The sequence below is a fragment of the Taudactylus pleione genome, unplaced genomic scaffold (assembly GCF_031769625.1).
Source record: "Taudactylus pleione unplaced genomic scaffold, aTauple2 ptg000007l, whole genome shotgun sequence".
In the NCBI taxonomy this organism is placed as follows: domain Eukaryota; kingdom Metazoa; phylum Chordata; class Amphibia; order Anura; family Myobatrachidae; genus Taudactylus; species Taudactylus pleione.
In genome coordinates, this window is record NW_028284410.1 from 24,590,080 (window position 1) to 24,609,987 (window position 19,908).

The window sequence follows — 19,908 nt, forward strand, 5'->3', positions numbered from 1 at the left end:
GCTCTCAAGAAACTATGATATCTTGTGAAAACGTTGTAGCAAAATGATTAAGTTGCCCCAATAAGCCCTGCTCATTATCAGGCTCCCGCTTATCTCTTACATATTGGTGTACTGAGCTTTCCTTCTCCCCCCTCTCCTCTTCCCGTTTTCTCGCACGGTGCAGTGTAGTGTTTCTCCCCCACTGTCCCCTCCTCCTCCTCTCCGTGCCTCATTTCCCTGTCTCCCCTGCCGCCGCCGGTCTATCCCTTCCCCTGGGCTCCCAGAACTCCGCCTTCGCTGAGTAAAGCCGAGAAGTCTGCCCAACCTCTCCTTATATGGCCGAGGAGTGACGGCAGCAGAGTGGAGGCTGGTCCCGGGGAAGGGAAGCCCACCTTGCATTGTTACTATCCCTCGCCTGGAATGTGATGCCTGAGCCCCGCACTGCAGGGCAGGGAAGGGAAGGGGGAGAGGAAGCCGCCACTGCCAGGGACTGTACACGCGTTATACCCTCTGCCCAGGGATCTGATACTACTACTGCTGCTGATCTCTCCATGGCAAGGTAAGGAGGACACCGATCTTTCCGTGATCTGCTCTGAGTGGTTGCATTACATGTGGATCACGCCAAAGCCAGCTTTTAAAGTTTGCTGTGTGGGTCGCATCGCTGTCTCAGGGACCGCTTTCCTTTTTGTATGCATGGAAGGTAATCGATCCCCGGTTACAGTCATTACACCAGGGGTCACATTGTATTGGCACCGTGGTGCTGGTGTGGATCATTTTCCTCCGAGTTGTGCAGAAAGATCACTTCCGATTCATTGAAGCCACTGTCGCGTTGCCGCACTATCACTTTTAGAACACCCCGCTTGTATTTAATAGTGGAGTGTCCCTGAGGTTGGTGGACTAATGTGGAGGCTCCTTTGGTATGAAGGAATGTGATGGATCCTGTGGTATGTGTGTGAGCAGAGGTTATAGTAGGGGGGAAAAGACTGCAGTAACCTCATCTGCAGTGGGGGAGATCAGGTGGCTTCTAACAGCTGCCTCTGCGAGGATCACTTTATCTGCATGGAGACTTCATTGTATATGGAGGAATTTAAGGCATTTGATTTCATTTTTCAGACCAGGCTATCCATTAAACGATTAACTAATTTACTGCTGTGGAACTTTGACAGAGAGTTCCCTCTCCTCGGCATGCACAAGGTTAAATAATGCTAAATAGGCCTGGCTGACATTAAAAGATGATTATGAATTCCTTATGCTGATTTTGGCAGCATAGAAGACTTGTATGTGGGATTATAAAAATCACTTGCTTATTTTTATAGAAGTTATTTAGGAACTAACACTATTGTGAGTAAAATGTTATTAAATCTAGTGTGTTTTGTATTTCATTTTGAAGAAAGAGTTGGCTATTGGTTGTTAGTTACATTGCAGCAATAATGTCCTAGTTAGGATTTCTATGTTCTCCTGACATCAATCTGCAGCATATTTCACTCTAATGCCTGCAGAGTATTAAAGGAAATCTGCAATAAAAGTTAAATGGAAAAGAATTAAGGTGAACACAAAATACTGTACTTTTATCCTCTTTTGCTAATCCATATACTACACAGAAGGCCTGTGTTGCAAACACAAGTCTACATAAAAAAAAATATTTCTATTAAATTCAGATGCTTGTCCCAGAGTCTCCATTGTGTATTTTTGACTGTTGGTACTAAAGAATTTTGAGTACGTGTTAATATGAATATAGGTGAGTTGTTACTGCATAGTAACCTATGGATGGATCAAGTTCTCACTTTTTTTTTTAATTTTTTTTTTTTATTTTTTTAGAGGGGAAAAAAAAATCCAGCTGGAATAAAATATCTCAATCCTTATCAAGGTCATATTCTAGATTAAGCCTTCTGTGTGTTATAGTAAAGTAATAATTACAAGTTTCAGTTCTCACTGAGGAGCAATATTTTTCTTTCGAAGTAAATTGCTCCTATTAAACCATAAAGCATTTCTGAATGCTAATAGTCCAGTTTTTAAAATAATTATTGATGTCCTCAACCTGTGTTTGTATATTAATCCTGCAGATCAGTTTAATCTCTGGTTATTTATTCGACTGAACATGCACTGTATTGCCTATGTTTGGTTCCTCCAGAATGTCTCCAACAGATTGCATACAGAGCATTTTGCTGCAAGATTCATTTCCTATGCTCATGTAAAATAAAAACTGCGTATGATGATATTGGGGTATGTGTTCTTACAGCAAAATCCTTGTTTTGCAGTCTGTGGTGAAAACACACTAGAGTGCATATAGTTACTATGTGTGTAAATGAAACCTTAAAACTCTTTTTCATTTCAAAAGCCGGTCTTGTTTCCATTTTGCCAATGACATGAGCAGCATGAATGGCGTAGTGGTTAGCATTACTGCCTCACAGCACTGAAGTCATAGCCCATCTCTGTGGATTTTGTATGGTCTCCCCGTGTTTGCATAGGTTTCACTAGGACGGTGCTCAGATTTCCTCCCACACTCAAAAACATACTGATGGGTTAATTGACTTCTGAAAAAAAACAAAAATGACCCTAGTGTGTATGCGTGTCCTACAGATGGCCACGTGGATCATTTGCATTATTCTAGAGGTTAATTCAATAATGTGGGTTAATGGGGCAACAAAAGATCAATCTAATAACATAAATTGCTTGTTTTGTAACTCATTTGTTTACTATGTGCTCTGTTACACAGGTTAAATTTATTTTTTATTTTTTTCTTTTAGTCATTTTAATTGTACTTTTTAATTGCCTTGCATGCTTCCAGGAGGTTGATCTCCAATCATAGGGGGCGATTCAATTCAGCGCAAATTGAATAGCACCAGGAAGGTGGTCCCGGAGCTATTCAATTCAGCTCGCTGTTAGGGTGCCTAAATTATTTCTTTTGCACCTTCCTGATGGTGCGTGGAGAAATCTGACTAAAGTTCCACAAGGCTGTTTTCCGGCATTCTCCGACATAACTTGTAATTGTTGGACTAAACAGCGTGCTGAATTGAATAGCTCCGGGACCAACTTCTCGGCGCTATTCAAGTCCCACTGAATTGAATCCCCCCCATAGAGTTCATACTGAACTGTAGATTTGTCAACTGATGTTAACTTCAGTATTTCAGAAAACAAAATGCCCTGTTATTGGCTCCTGTAGACTTTCATGATGTGGGATCCATTTTGTTTTCGCATGACTTCTACACATATGTGCAACATTACAAAGCTATATTTGGGTACTGTGAAGGGCCAAAACTGCAGCTTTAGGGCCCAATGCAGTGATAATCACAGCAGTGCAGGGATTATTAACAGTCTGTAGTGTGTGTGTGTGTGTATATTAGAGAGTTTCACAAAATGAGGAGTCCTCACATTTCAAAAGGCTCCACCACACTTTCTAACACTGCCACTGCGCATTGCGCCATTTACTGAAACACTTTGGCGGAGATTGAAGGGTGTGGGATAGGGATCTCCGCTCTCCTGTTAAAATGCCTTCATAGGTATAAAGTGGCTACCCCTATCTAAAGATTGCTTCAGCTACGTTTTTTTTGAGCTTGGTGGATAGGACCAGACTTCAGTCCCCTTTGAGATTAATGGAGACTGAGGTCTGAAGGATTTATTGGTATTTTGTAGGAAATGTCTGTGAAATCTTCTGTATCTGACTGCTGCTACATAACCACAATACTTAAAACTGCAGTTTCTGCATGGTTTTAAGAAAAAATATAAAGGGCAGGATATTGCTGGCTGAGATGTGTCACTCTGGATCTATACATCACGACCATCTTATGTAATTGAATTGCTCCCTTAGTACTAACAACCACACTATTAGTTCTGATTTTGTTTGGACTCGTGCAAAAATAAAATGAAAATATTATATATATTTAACAGCTTTAGGCGATACGAAGGCTAAGCGTACATTGTAAGGCACAAATGTGCTTTCCTAGCATTTTTTTTGCAAAGGCTGCAAAATTAAGTGAATCATAGATACATAATGTGTCACTAAATATAGCAGTTATCTCAAAGGTATATGATCGTTGATAACATGGTGCAAAATAGCATGTGTGCCATAACGCACAGCTATTACAGATATCTGCCCTCTTCTGACATGTAATACAGTGCAAGTTTAATATCTGCAATGAAAAACAATGTTGGTCTACGTTTAATCCAATTCTTGTACAAAATGATTTATTGAATCCAATTCTAGTGGTTTATTGCTTTCTATGACGGCTACTAAATTTGGCCTTCTCTGTTATGGTTGACAGTCCATTTTTTCCCACCACGTTCTCATGGTGTGTTTTGTGTTTTCTGTTTCTCTCTCCCTCTCCCGCTCTCTTTATTTTTTTTAAGCCATGGGTATTTGTGATGGTTTGACTGCAAACCATAGAAAATATAACTTACTAAACCTAATTAGGTAGTTGATAATATTGTCTAGGTCAGATGTTCCCAAACTCTGTCCTCAAGGCACCCTAACGGTCCAGGTTTTAAGGATAACCATGCTTGGGCACAGGCGACTTAATTAGTACTTCAGTCTTTATATTTAACCATCTGTGCTCAACCATGTTCTTAAAAGCTGGACTGTTAGGTGCCTGGAGGGCTGAGTTTGGGAACCTCTGATCTATGTCAAATGCTCTCTACCTGTTGTACCTGTACCCGAAAGGTTACTTCTGATGGAATCAAATGGTACTACAGTCTGCTAAATAGAAGTAAATAATATTAAAGGGCAGATTCAACTAGTTGCAAGCCCCAGTTGTAGCTATTCAATTCTATGCGCTGTTAGGTCGGGGAATGCCTGTTCTCCCGCCCCTCGCGCCTTAAACGGTGTTTAGTCGTGAGACCGTGCATTCTCCTAAACTTCCCGGCGCAATGCTGCTTCCGCCATGCTAAGGGCAGAAAACAGCATCGCGTCTGTACTTTTGTCAGATTTCTGCTCGCACCCCTGGAGGGGTGCAAGAAGAAATCCTTAACAGTGCGCAGAATTGAGTAGCTCCGGGAACTCTCTCCCAGTGTTATTTAATTCACGTTCAATGAATCGAGCCCAATGAGACAATTAATAACCAATATTTATGGGTCAATCATTTCTAATGAATTGATATGCTATAGCAGGGGTCAGGGAACTTTTTTACCCCAAAATATATTTGACGTCTCTCCCATAGTGCTCATGGAGAGAGCCGGAAGCTGGAGTTCAGAAGAGAACTCCGGCTAATGCGGCGCTGCAGGGAAGGAGCCGGGGGCGCCCCCTGGTAATAACATCTCAGCGGGCGTCCGGCTTAGAGCCTCCATGCGGCACAGCTGGGCATGCATAGAATGATTCATATGCATGCCCGGCTGTCCATCCATTACCCCCAGGAATTTCATTTTTACCCCATGTGGGGTAATTTACCCCTGCTCACTGACCACTGTGCTATAGTCTTCTATGAAGTTTAGTTAAGCCCAACACGGTGTGTAGGTGACACGCGTGCTACTTCTTTAAAGCCTAATCCCTGAACATACATGTATAATTATCATTAAAGTAATCAAAAACAAGTGCTATGGAGCTTATCAGTTTTATTGGCATTAAAATAATTTATCATAGCTGTACAGTTTTTCACATCTTGGACCGCTGTATAATGTATTGCAGACTGTATGCAAGAATGTTCTGTGTTGTCATTTTTTTTTTTTCCCTCATCAGCCCTGACGTCCGTTTTGCAGTGGGCACAAAAAGTTCTGATATATATATATATTAAAAAAATGAGAGAGAGATATCTTTTATTAGACCTCTTATTAATATAACTTCTATATGTACCAGTGGCGTTATATTTATATTGAACAATCCGGGAGACATTTCATGAACAGACAACCCAATTACGCTATAGTGGTTGTCTGTTCTCAAACTGGAATGCAAACCATGGCTATATCTGTCATGAGTATTAATATTGCATCTGTTATCTGTCCATAGTGCTGTGCACCCAAATAGTAATCAATAACCTTGGGAGATGATCCTTACTGATTAATTTCATGTTGCTCCGTTGATCAAGTCATGTCATGCATGTGTCCTTTCTGGTTTGGAATACGAATTTGAAACTCTTGCTTTGTGTCTGGTCCTGTTTACCACCAGAGGAGTAGCGTGGAACCATGGCGCTCGGATAAAGTGCATGTCATAGCACCCCCCTCCCTGTACTGAACTGTGCCAGTGGGGTATGGCCAGCCTGTGGGGGAATACTGAAGTGGAGAGAAAAACAGCAAGTAGTGGGAGTATCACGCTGGGCATTGGGGTCCCATTGGGGGAATAGAATGCTTCTGTGATATACTATCTGACATTAAGGGGTAGCTCCTTGCCACTGCTTTATTTATGTATAGCACCTAGGACTGACTTTTATCTTCTTTTGAATCATTGTCAATGGAGTAGATTGTATTATACTGTATATTCTGATAATTTAACTTAAATTGACAGAATACATGTGCTAGAGTGAAATTCACCAGGGTGCACAGCTTATGACTGCAATTACTGCCCCAAACAGCTGTCACTGGAGTGGGAACCCGTATGGGAAGCTCCCTTCTCAGCTATGCTCCTACTTAGCAAATTTACATTGCACCTATATTAATGTGAGTACTACTAATCATGTTCTGTCTACCACCATTATTTCAGGTCTCCTGATAATTTTATAAAAGACCTTTCAAACAACACTTTGTAGCAGGGCTGGACTTGGACTAAAAATAGGCCTTGGCATTTAAAGAGCACACAGGCCCACCTTGCGTCAGCATCTGTCTCCTGGCATAGACTCTTCCCCTAACTATTCCTGACCCCTCCCACTTTTTAGTCTATGCTCTTACAAATCTAATTAATATTAGAACAACAGTCAAGTACACATCATTCTCTATTACAATACATACAACAGAGCACATCCTGCATGGGAGTCAAACATTTGGTATTGTGTTGGTTCTGTTGTGTAGACACCTAATAGGTATATCTGTCCAATTTGTGTGGTGGGACAGAAAATCTGGGAATGTATGGGAGCAAATAACAATAGAAATTTGCTCCCAGATGCTGGAAAATGGACCAGATTTTCTTTCCCACCAGACAGATTGGACAGATATCTATAGGTAAAGTAGCACTTCACTGGTATAGGTCATACACAAAGAAAAGGGAAGGCATTTTCCCAAGCCCTAGCTTAGCAGTTGTAGAAGATTACATAGTGTTCACTGTAGGACTTTTTTAGGGCAGGGGTGCTGAATGCAGAGGACACCTCTGTGCGCACCAAAGCAGAGCCTTAACTACACATTTTAACCAAAGAGCATTTGTGCCACCATCTAGAGGGGAAGCAGGGAGAGCACGTGCCAAAAAAATTCAGGTGTAGTTTTGCTGGGAAGGGGCGTAGCCACCTATTTTTCCACGTTACATCACACAGTAGTGTCCCTTTTTCACATAACGTCACAAGGTAGTGCCCCATACTCATGTTACATCACACAGTAGTGTCCCTTAGTCACACTACACCACACTGTAATGTCCCGTCATCACACTACACTGCACAGTAGTGTCCCTTATTCATGTTACATCACACAGTAGTGCCCTTTTTTACCTTTTGTCAGACAACAGTGTCCCTTTTCACGTTACGACAGTTTCTTTTTCACATTACGTGACACAGTAGTGCCCCATAGTCACGTTACATCACACAGTAGTGTCTCTTTTTCACATTGTCACACAATAGTGTCCCTTATTCGCATACACAAATATGAATATTTGCACATAACAAATATTCTAAAATAGAAATATAATAAACAATATATTGTATACAATTAATATTAATACTACATGGATCTACAGGTTTGAAATAGCAACATACTAAAAGGAATAAAGAGACAGGAAAAAGAGAGGAGGAAAGGGGGGAGCCAGGAGAAAAAGAGAGGAGGAATTTGGGCAACTGGTGAGAGAGAAGGAAAGAGGGGACCCAACATAGGAGAATTAGGGAGAGCCAGGAGATAGAGAAGAGGAATAGGCGGAACTGGGGTAGAGAGAGAATATGGGGAGCCAGGAGAGACATAGGAGAAATATGGGGAGTGGGAAGAGAGAGAAGAAATAGGGAGAGCCAGGAGAGAGAGAGAAGGTCTAGGTTGAACCGGGAGAGAGCAGAAAAAGGGAGAGCCACGAGAGAGTAAAGGAACAGGTTGAGCCGAGAGAAAGGGAGGAGGAACTGGGGAAGCTAGAGAGACATAGGAGAAATAGGGTGAGCTGAGAGAGAAGGAATAGGGGAAGCTGGGGGAGAGAGAAGGAATTGGGGAGGCCGGGAAAGACATAGGAGAAGGAAGCTGGGAGAGAGTAGGAATGAATAGGGAAAGACGAGAGAGAGGAGGAATAGGGGGAGACAGGAGAGACATAGGAGAAAGAGGGGAAGCTGGAAGAGAGAAGAGTAATAGGGGGAGAGATAGAGAGGGAGACAGATGGGGGAGGGGGAGACAGAGACGAGAGAGAGGGGTAGAGGGAGACAGAGACAGGAGGGGGAGATCAATACGGGAGGGGCATACATTGGAGAAAGGGGAACCTGGGAAAAAGAGAGAAGGAATAGGGGGAGACAGGAGAGACATTGGGCTCGATTCAATTCAACGCAAATTCTATAGCGCCGGAAATGAGCTCCCGCAGCTATTCAATCCTTCGCGCTACTAATCCTGACTAAGGATTTCTTCTCGCATCCCTCCTGGGATGCAAGCAAAAATCCAACAAAAGTCCAGATATAATGCTGTTTTCTGCCCTTAGCGCGGCAGAAACAGCATCCCGCCGGGAAGTTTAGTCAGAGAAAGCCAGTTTTCGCGACTAAACACACTTTGTTTAAGGCGGGAGAAGGGCATTCTCCTACCTAACCGCGCAGAATTGAATAACTCCGGGAGCTCATTCCTGGCGCTATTCAATTCGCATTGAATTGAATTGAGCCCATAGGAGAGAGAGGGGGAGCTGGAAGAGAGAGGGAGGAATAGGGGGAGAATGGAGACGGGAGGAATAAGGGCAGGCAGCAGAGTTTAGGAATGGGGTGAGATGAGAAGGGAATAGGGGGAAACAGAAAAAAGGGAGAGAAGAAATCAGGGGAGATAGAAGAGAGAATAAGAGGAGGAGGAATAAGGTGAGATGAGAGAGAGAGACAGAAGGAAATAAACGGCGGAGATGGCAGAGATACCTGATGTAGTTTTGGTGTGCAGAGGTTTTACCTAGTCACCATATGCAGTCCCCTGCGAAGCAGCGTCCTGCTGTACTGTAGCTGATACCCGGAACCCGGAAGTGCGGCTCCTCCTGAATGGCATGTACTCCTCATGTGGCTCTGCCTTCCGGGCAGCAGACTGTCGGCATAGCGCTCCCCCAGCACCAGATTTCTTCCCACTGACCCCATTGCCATGGGGCTTGGTCATGGCAATACAACCTCTCGGACCTCGCCTTGCTCAGCAAGCCGATTTCAGGAACGCGCGGCCGCGTCATGACGTCATTTGCTTTCTGAGCAAGGCGCTGCCTGGGAGGTTGTATTGCCGGGTAAGCCTGTGCTCAGCCAAAGCGGCCTATTTGGCCATTGGCCCTTCTGACATTTGCCAGAAGGACCCGATGGCCAGTCCGGCCCTGCTTTGTGATCATGCTTGGGAACACCTCCATTACTTTAAATAGCAAAGCAGTGACTTTGTTTAATCTCATACCTCATAATTGAAGTTTAGGACTTTGCCTCAGATGTGTCATACTGAGTAGCATCATGAATTCCAGAACCCTCATGCTCCACCGGAACCACCCTCACTACTCCCCTGTTTACCACCATTCTGAATATAGACTGGAGTTGTAAGGGGTGATATTGATTAAGGAGTAGAGGTAAATTGTCTTATTATTTTTTACTGAGGATTAATTTTTGTTTTAGATTTTGGAAACCATTCTACAGTTTATAATAAAAAAAGAAAATATTATTTTTTTTCTTATAGAAATCGCAACCAAGCTTCTAATTTAATTTCCCCCTTTGACCATATGATACCCCCTTACCGTAGAGGTAATGAAAATTGCAGCAAGAAAAAAAATAGTTTATATTATTTAATAGTCCTTAGATACAACAAATTTTAATTTCTATACCAGCTAGGGTCATTGACCTAAGAAGTCAAGACAACCATGTAGTGAGCACACTTGGTGTAAATTTAATAGCCTGCTAGTTGCAAGCACCCGTGAGATTTTGGCAATTTATCCTGTAGATTTAAAGCGGCAATAATTTATTGTGGCTACCTGCAACATGCAGACTATTACATTTAGCCCCAGTAACTCTGTACTTTCAAGTGTGTATTGTATTGGTTATGAGGACTGTCTATAGTACAGGTTTATATCCTATTAGCTCCAGAAATAATTCAAGTTCAGGTGGGTTATCTTTTCCTAGCAATTTAATTTTGTGGGGGAAGGTACATAATTAAGCATTTGATTTGGCCTATGCATGTTCATATTCAGTGCATGAAACCTTATAATCTTGTCTAACAGGTTCTCACAATGACAGGAAAGGTTAGTTTTTCACAGCACGAACATAATTGCTAGTTTATTACTCATCAGACTTTCTAAAACCTGATTTGTCCTATATGTTGACTGTAAGCTGTAAGGGTGGACAAAATTATTTGTGATTAAAAGTTTAAATGCATGCCTGAATTGTTCAGGAGCCTCCAGGTTATTTTAACTAATGTCAACTTATATATGGCCATGGCAGCGAATAAGTTTACGATTTGTTGTGGATCTTCTAGTTCCACAACAAATAGTAAACTTATTCGCTGCCATTGCCAGTTCTATAACCACTTTTTTTTTTTTTTCTATGGGGTCAATGTATTTTCTGCAGTGTTGTGTACCATTCTATACATCTACAGCTAATCGATGGTCCAACCCTTTCACACATAAGCCAAAAACCCGGGTGTTTGCACATGAACATTCATCGACCTGGGTCAGGCATATGTGTGAAAGGTCTAACCGGGGTTGACATTTCCGGGTCCGAGACCCTGGTCGATATCAGGGTTTTTCCTGGGGCTTGCAACCAGTGTCTTGATCACCCAGGTCACACCTAAAAGAAATTGATTGGCCGGGACAGTAGCGCTTGTAGATGACATAATCTCTAAGCGCTCACTGAATGCCGGAAGACCCGGGTACGGTGTAAAGGGTGACGACCTGGGAATTAACCGGGTCATCACCCTTGTGTGAAAGGGGAGGCCCAGCTTCAACTCTTGTTCAGAGTCCCAGGTCTGAGGTAGGTTGAAGCCGAGATTCTATATTTGAAAGGGGTATAAATCCAGCAATATGTTGTAGTAGGGCAGGCTGTCTGTTTTATATTAATCATATTTATATTATCTTCTACAAAACCTATCTATGCCAACTAAGGCGCTGAGAAGGGTGAATAATACCAGTACTCCACATGAGCGCAGATGAAAAGCTTTTTGCCTACAAAAATATTAATAGTAACAAAGTTACTTTCTTTAAAGCAACATTTTAGTCTCTGGATAACTACTACTAAAAAAAATAAATACACAAAAAACGTCTTGTATATCGTATGTGTGTGTATATTTAATATATAATATACATAATATAGGTGATGGCTCCAACTGTGCGCTGCTGACCTACAAAGTACTTGATGTAGGAATACTATCTAAATCCACTTTTGCAATTACCATGAGTGACACCAAATTGGAAGGCTTGTTTATTCTAGCAGTAAGGTAGAGCGCTCACATCAGTGTTTCAGAGACACGCAGCTGGAGTAATAAATAGTCCTTATCTTGCTCTACAGTGTCACCTGAACAAAGTCCTCCCCATGAATAATAAAGGCATTATGGTATAATATTAGCAAAACTCTGTGTTCTACTGTTGGCCTTTGGAAATTAGTTGTGTCCATGCAGCGGCTGTTTCTATGTTGTCCAGTGTCATTGAAGGCCTACACGTGTCATGACATCTATTGCGAAATCTAATCCAAGTTGTGAACGTTTCACTAGTCTTCAGGGGTTGTTGAAAGAGCAATTCAACCTACCTTTTCACTTTAACATATTGCAAATCAGAACTCAAATTAACAATATAAATGATCAAAGTTTATCTAAATCTGTCGTAGCTCTTCCATCTTTTTTTGCAATTTCTCACTGTAATCTCTGTACCGCATACTGTATGTACATGAGCACTTTCTGTGTGTACAGTGTGGCATAGACCTCAATTGATGAACACTTCCCTGGAAAGACATACGTTATCTGGACAGCCATTCAAAAGAAGCCAATATGTTAAGGGAATTTAAATATTCAAAAATAAGACACAGGATTAATTTAGCAGTTTCTGGCGATCTTAGTCACACATTGCGATCTGGTTTTTCAGCATCCCTGCCCAACTTAAATACATCTGGTTTTATCTTTTCATTTTATTCTTTTTATCTTCTGCACCACTTTTACATATTTTCTTTGAAAATAAAAATAATGCCCCCCAATAGTTCTCATTGAACCAAATTAGGCAGATGCAAAACAGGTGACAAATATAGCACAATACATAGATTCTGTTTACTAGACTTAATTAACAGAGAAAGTGCATTGGGTTATGATATATAGGGGCAGATGTATGAAGCTGTGGAAAGTGATAAAGTGCAGAGTGATAAATGACCAACCAATCCGCTCCCACCTGTCATTTTTCAAACACAGCCTGTAACATGGCAGTTGTGAGCTGATTGGTTGGTCGTTTATCACTCTGCACTTTATCACTTTCCAGAGCTTCATACATCTGCCCCATAGACTTGTGTTCAGCCTCCCTCCTTTCCCCCCTGCAATGTCCTGCTTCAGTTTTACCTATTCCGTTAATGATTAATAAGGGTTCTTAAGGGTGGCTAAGTCTGAAAGTTCAAGTTGTATTGAACTTGTTTCCTTTTACATACAATTTGTGAGTAAAGAAAAATGCTGTGATATTCCATGAGCGATGAATATAGAAATGTAGATAGGGCACAATGGAGTTTGTTCAGCTTGGTAAGACGATAAACTGGATTGCAATTGAGCAAGTAAGATGTGATTTGATTTTTTATTTATATCTACAAGAAGAAAAGCAAAATAGTCATTCAAGCCTTATTATAAAGGTGTAGAAATTATGTTATTTGCAAAGGAATGTGTTCTAAAAGGATTCAATAATTACCTATGTGGGCAAAAATGCATAGGTGATTACCAGATGGCATCCTAAGCAAAACACTGTAATAGGAAAACCATAAGATTCTTGTGGTTCGTAAAACAGTGAAATTTCCCTCCGGGCAGATACTGTGTGTTTCTTTAGTTGACTCAGGAATGTCTTAATTATTTGAAGTTGAAAGCATGTCATTTAAGAATTATGTTTTAGGTGTCAGACAAAGAATGCATTTCTGCTTTTCATTTAATCTCAAATATGCAAAAGCAACGCACAGGCTTATTCATTATCATGTCTGCACATTTTGTAAAAACCATAACCTGCCTTGCACAGCTCTATTTTACTCTAAAACACCCCCAAAAATACTTCCAAAATGTAACATAAATTGAGTTCTGGCTTCTCTAGATATTTGTAAGGCAAGATCTCTTGTGGGTCTAAAATGTAATGAGATGGGGGATCACTGCACTACAGTTATATTACAACTAAAATACCTATGATTTAGTGGATGGCAAAGGGCAAAGACGCTGTAGGGTTGCTATACTACTTTAATAGGATTAATGCACACAGGCGTTGAAAAAAAACCAAAGTTAAAAGACCGTATACTTTCACCTCACATTTAAGAATATTAGAAATGCATGAATTAATATCTCAAACCTTCACTGAACTACAGAATACTTAGTATAGTTCTATAGGAACATTCTCTAACTGTTACACTTCGCAACACTGCAGGCAACCTCAACATTGACGCAAAGCAAATGGTTGTGTTATTTAGTTTGTTATATTTGATAGTCCAGCAACAGAATCGTTTCTAATAGTTACCAATATTAGCAGAACAGGTATGTGAACAGGCCTTTAATAATTTGCAGGTGTAACATGAAAAATACAATATATTGTATCTAATGAGCTGTATAATAATGAAAGGTTAGGTAAATATTGTAAACACAAAACAATCGGTTGCTATGGAGAGCCGTGAATTTATTTAGATCCTTTTGTTAAATGAATAAGGTAGTTGAACATTATAGACTGAGTATATGTTTATACCTTTTTGTATTTAATTTATTTGATTACTTACAGTATGAGTGGTATAGCTTAGTAAAATAAAGTCCAGCAATACAGTGTCAAATATGACCTTTATCTAGCTGGTATGGAATGCAATTCATTGGATATTAGTCATTAGGCCATGTTTAGGGGGGGGGGCATAGCACTTGAGCTGAAAAGTTAATTTGGAGTTAGGTGGGTTTATTATACACTATCCTCATTTACACATGTGTGGACTCTACTTTCCTCATACACATGTCCTTGCCTTAGAATTGTGGCTATCTTGGGAGAAATTACCATCTACTTTTTTAGCATCTAGAACTTCTTACTTTTAAACGCATCTTATGGAACAAACCTGATCATTAGGCATATGGTTTTCCTCTCAAAAGGCAAATGATCTATTTTATTTCTGTGGTATTTATGACACTGTTAATGTCACACAGGCTGAAGTGCACTGTAGTCAATAATTCATTAGTCTAACCTCTGAATCGTGGAAATAAACTGTGGAGTATCCCTGCAGAGGTAACAGACACTGTATTATAATGAGGGAATTAACTCACATATATAGCTAGAAACTCTCTTTTTTGAGCATGACAAGCCAAGTGTCCAATCACATTTCGATTTTCATGAAATCCACGGAAACAAAATGCTCCCCTTGCATTTTTACATTTTGTGTGTGTGTGTATAAATAATAGAACGAAGGCCTGAGTATATGTGTATACTAAAATTGCATGTCCCATTTTCAGGGACATCCTACCAGCAATGGGAGTTCATTTGTCTTAATCAATTGGAAAATACTTGTTTATAAACGTTTTTATCCAGCTGACGATGCTTCCCTTTTTAAGCCAATGATGTCGATGTGTGATGAATAAGATGAGTGAGTTATAGGAGGAAGAGCTAAGATGACTGACATATGCTGTATGACAACAAGTAAGGACAGTTATAATCATTTTTAAGGTGTGAGAACAATTTAAATAACTTCATTGTTCCAGGGTGCACAAATATGTTTGCACAGTATTTCCTTCAACTTTACTTGCACCACACAGCAATGTCTGCACTCTCTGCTTGTTATTGACAAATGAGTAACAACTCTGCCTTGCTATCTTCATGAGAAATTGTTGGGAGAAAACTTGGTAGTTTAAAAATGCAAGAGACTCACCACGCTGAGTTGCAAAATGATGGGGTACTCAATCATATGAGACCATAACACTACACGTGCCATAGGGAGTTGTACAGGAGAACATTGCTTGAACATGTAGTTTATCTAACTTTGTAACCATGGGCGTAGCTATATTGGCCGCCATTGTTATGGGGCCCAGAAGTTTAGTGGGCCCCGGACACAGGTCATATAGTTGTCTATCATGTTATCAGAACTGCCTGCTAAGCAATTGGGTCTGACCTGTTGCAGGCCTAAATGGAGTAAGCTTCCATTTTCAGTGAATGATGTGTTTAGTGGATGTTATAATGGCAAAGGGGGGCCTGTAAGATGGCATAATGTAAACTGTGCACTGTAATGTTGTATAAGGTGAACTGAGGGCACTGTGATGTAGCATAATATAAAATGGGGTACAGAAAAGTTGTACTGTATGAAATGGGGGAACTACAGTGTGGCATAATATGAAATGGTGGCACTACAAATTGGCATAAAATTAATTGGGGGCACTGTGTGGCATTATGTGTACTGGCAGCACTACAATGATTCCTGTTGTGAACTAGGGCACTACTTTTCTGCATGCAATGAACTAGGGCACTACAAGTTAACATGAAATTAACTAGGGCATATCGTTAACTAGGATACTACTATAGGGTATAAAATGAACTAGGGCATTAAATAAACAATTGCTGCAAAGAAAGATGTCTCTCTAGAAGCATTAGGGTGGGGTCTGTTTAAAATGTTACTATGGGACCCACAAAGTTTTGGCTATGCACCTGTCTGTAACTATTAATGTAGCCCCTTTATCACCAGAATAAACACAAAACAAAACAGATTTGGCGGTGTGTGCATGACAATCTCCCTCCTTTTTTTTTTTGAAGTGTTAAATTACTTCTGTTTGACATCATTTTACTATATAATTAGATGTGCGCTTCGCTTTTTCTGAAAGCTGAGCACACCTGAACTTTTGGGGTTCTGAGTTTAATAGAGTCCTGGCTCTGATCACTTTTGTGGTTCAGAGTAGAAGCGAGTCCTGGCTTGGATCTGCTGTAAGTTCGGAACTCTGATTTAAAAACCGAATCTCTGGTTTTGGATTGCATGTAAATAGGTCCAAATGACTGATTTTAGCTGCTCTTATCAATTTTGAATCTGAAAAAAAACACTTGAGGCTGGATTGGCCAAAACCATAACACAGGGATCCATGCACATCTCTCAGCACCTCTAGGAGTTTCCAGTACAAAATGATGCCGTTTTCATGAAAATCTGTTCAGTAGTTTTTGTTCCAACTTGGAACAAACTGATACACAAAACTCTTGTAACATTAGTATCTATCTATCTACACAGACAAACTGTCTTGTCGAACCTGACAGTTTTGTGAGTGCCGCCTTTTGACTGTTCATTATATGATATATTTTATATAGTATATATTACTCTCTTAAATTCCAAGATCCGAACCGTGACTGTTCAACTCTGTACCCCAAAGTGATTGCGAGCTCGGACTTAGATCAACTCTGAACCCCTAAATTCGGTTGTTGTCGGTTCTCTTGAGAACCGGACCCGCACATCTCTATACCGATATTATATCTATCTTGATGGAGCATTATTGCTTGTGCTCTTCTAATACAGTTTCAGTATCCTAGGGGTCTATTCACTATGCCTTGGAGAGAGATAAAATGGAGAAAGATAAGTCTCAGCCAATCCGCTCCTGTAATTTTTTTCAAACACAGCCTTGTAACATGACAGTTAGGAGGTGAGTGGCTGATAATTTATCACTCTCCAATTTATCACTTTCTAGAGCTTAATACATCTGGCCCAATGCCTGTAAACTGACAGTTAGGAGCAGATTGTCTGGGACTTCTCTTTCTCCATTGTATCTCTCTTCAAGGCTTAGTGAATAGACCCCCCATAGTCACTAGTTACATTTTTAATGTAAGTAATTTACTTTCGTAGAAAAAAAAAAAGTAAGAAATGAGAGGGAAGTAAGCTACTACCTGGATTCTTAACCAGGGATCATGCCGTTAATTTAAATGTGAATCCTGATGGACAAAATAGAATAATTGCTCTTTTTTCAAATAGTCATTGTGGTCTACTCTTTTATACAAGCAATTATACAATTTATAAAGCCTTTCAATTGTATGGTCCTATACACCCATTATTTTCTATCTAATGTCTGATATGGTCGATTCAGTTAAGTATGAGGTTCCATTGTAGCTGAATGCGATGCATTGATGTTTTCGCCATTAAACACTGCTTATTTTTGCTCTCACCTCATAGCATAGTGGTTCAAACAAACAAAAAAAATAGAAATGCTTTATGTACTGTAATTGTCAGAAATGTGTGCAACTGCACATAGCATGAGGCTTACGCTTAAAGAAATCTGTCCCATAGGGTGGTGTAGCATGGGCACTTTCATTTTGTTTTAAGTGCAAATTCCAGGGGTGAAGCCAGGTATTTTGTCACACGAGATAAATACTCTTCTCAGCACCCCTAACCCCCCTCCCCTTCATCACACGTTTGCGCTTAAAAGGTATAAAGGGTTATGAATATGTTACATAGGGGCATATACAATTAGGAGGTTTCCTCTTAAAAATAAATCACACGGACCTCGTTCCCAATTGTGGAATACATCGGGTATATGCGCTGCCGATACCCACGGTATTCAATTGAAAAAAAAAAACCTCTCGCAGGGCACTGAAACCGAGGGGAGAAAGAAAAACTGGTCCGGTGGTCTCCACGGCTCCTGGTCATCACCCTTCCATCTTTGAACTGGGAAGGGGGCTGCTGCGAGTCTAGGGGGGGTGGCTTGGAGATGTAGGTTCTCCCTGCAGCTGCCTCCCGGTGGGCACACTCACACATACACTGACACAAAATACTTGCACACACCGTTGCTGCAGAAGACCGGGTCTTGACGCTGAAGGGAGAAGACAGCACTTTGGAAGGTGAGTAATTACTGACTAATCAAGCTAATTGGAAACTTCCAATTGTTTAAATAGTCATTAGGAGGGATGCCGCTGAGGTCCCAGAGCATTTCCCAACCATTTAGATTTTAGGAAAAATTGGTCATGCTCTGGAGGTACGCAAAAAAGAAAAACTCCCGACACTTAAAAAAATCAATAACTCCAAACCTAAGTGAATAGCAAAAATCCCACACCTGCGGGAAACACTCCACAGGTGCTGGATTATTGCTATACTCACACCTAACTGAATATGCCCCATAAAGTAGCAGTATAACAGTTGGCGGGGAAAGTGCAGATGGTTATTGTTACACAGCAGCATTACACAGAGCGTAACCTAATTTTAGGACTTTGGACGAGAGACCTCACCACCCCCCCACCCCCCCTCCATATAATACAGAGAACTTCACAGTGACTACCATATAATACAGAGAATATCAGTGGCTGTTGTATAATACAGAGAGTATCCAACATAATCAATTAATAAAATTTATGTACATTAATCCCCTAATTATCTCCCTTAGGGCTCTATTTACTACAATCCGCATATTGAATGCAGATTGTAGTGTGATATTATCGACTGAATTTGCATTGCGAATTCAGGCAATATCACAGAGATTTACTACAAATCCCTTGCAGGGACCGAGCTTTTCGAGAAAGCTCTGTCCCTGCGAATCCCCTCTGCACACTAGTCACGATATTTTTCGCAAAAAATACTGGGACAAAGTGCCGGCGCATGCACCGACCAACCGCCGCTGCTAGGCCCCGCCCCCCGCAATCGCTGACCCCCCCCCACCGCTCCCTTAATAACACTTACCTGCATGATCCAGGCCTCTGTTGATGTCCTCAATGCGTCCGATCAGGTGATATACCATACTGCACTGTGACTCGATCACCTGATGACCGGACCGCAGTGCAGTATGGGAAACCAGCTGACCGGAGGGGAGACATCACCAGAGGCCCGATCACCGGTCCCTGGAGTCAGGTAAGTACTTTTTTTTTTTTTTTTTGACCATTTTCTTTTCTTTTTTTTTTTTACAGTAATCAGCTTGCGGTCTGTTTAGACCACACAGCTGATTACTGGGACCGACTCCCGGCTCTGCTCTCCCCGTTAGAGAGGAGCAGGAGTCCGGTACTGGGGGAGAATCTGGATAACGCCACCTCCATGTGGCGTTACTATCACAGGGCCTCCCTAGGTATTTTTTCCACAATTTATTTTTAGTAACTACCAGGCAGATCACATTTCCCATTACAATTATGGGAAATGCGATCTGATTACTAAAAATAAGTGATACTTAGGGGTTGGAGTAGAATTTTACGAATTCTACTCCAATTGCCCTGTAATAACTATAGGTGATACTAAAATAATGTGAATAAATAGTAAAAATAATGTTAATTTAATAGAGTCCTTTAGTCTCATGAAAATACTTCATATTAATTAACCCCATTAAAGCACTGAAAGGCAGATGTAATATAACATAATATGTATGATCGTAGGTGTACCTTGCACTTCATTATAGTAGCCATGCTTACATAACGATTAATGATCTTTATATGCCTCTGAACCAAGTACAGATCCCTTCACCCCCAACCACTACACAGTCAAACTCTGCCTGCACCCACCTGCCTGTTCTTCCAGCTGGACACTGAGATGCGGTCAAACTGAGACATGGTGTCCAGGCTCTCCCAGA

The 19,908-nt window shown here is 40.9% G+C and overlaps 1 protein-coding gene across 1 annotated transcript in view; it reads left to right on the plus strand.

Annotated features, from left to right (window-relative positions):
* Positions 1-297: 297 nt before the first annotated feature.
* The window catches only part of LUZP1 (leucine zipper protein 1), a 122,707-nt gene continuing 103,096 nt past the window's right edge, over positions 298-19,908 (plus strand). The window contains exon 1 of the mRNA XM_088462555.1: positions 298-538. The gene's annotated coding sequence lies outside the window, so the exon portion shown is untranslated. The remainder of the gene's footprint in view (positions 539-19,908) is intronic.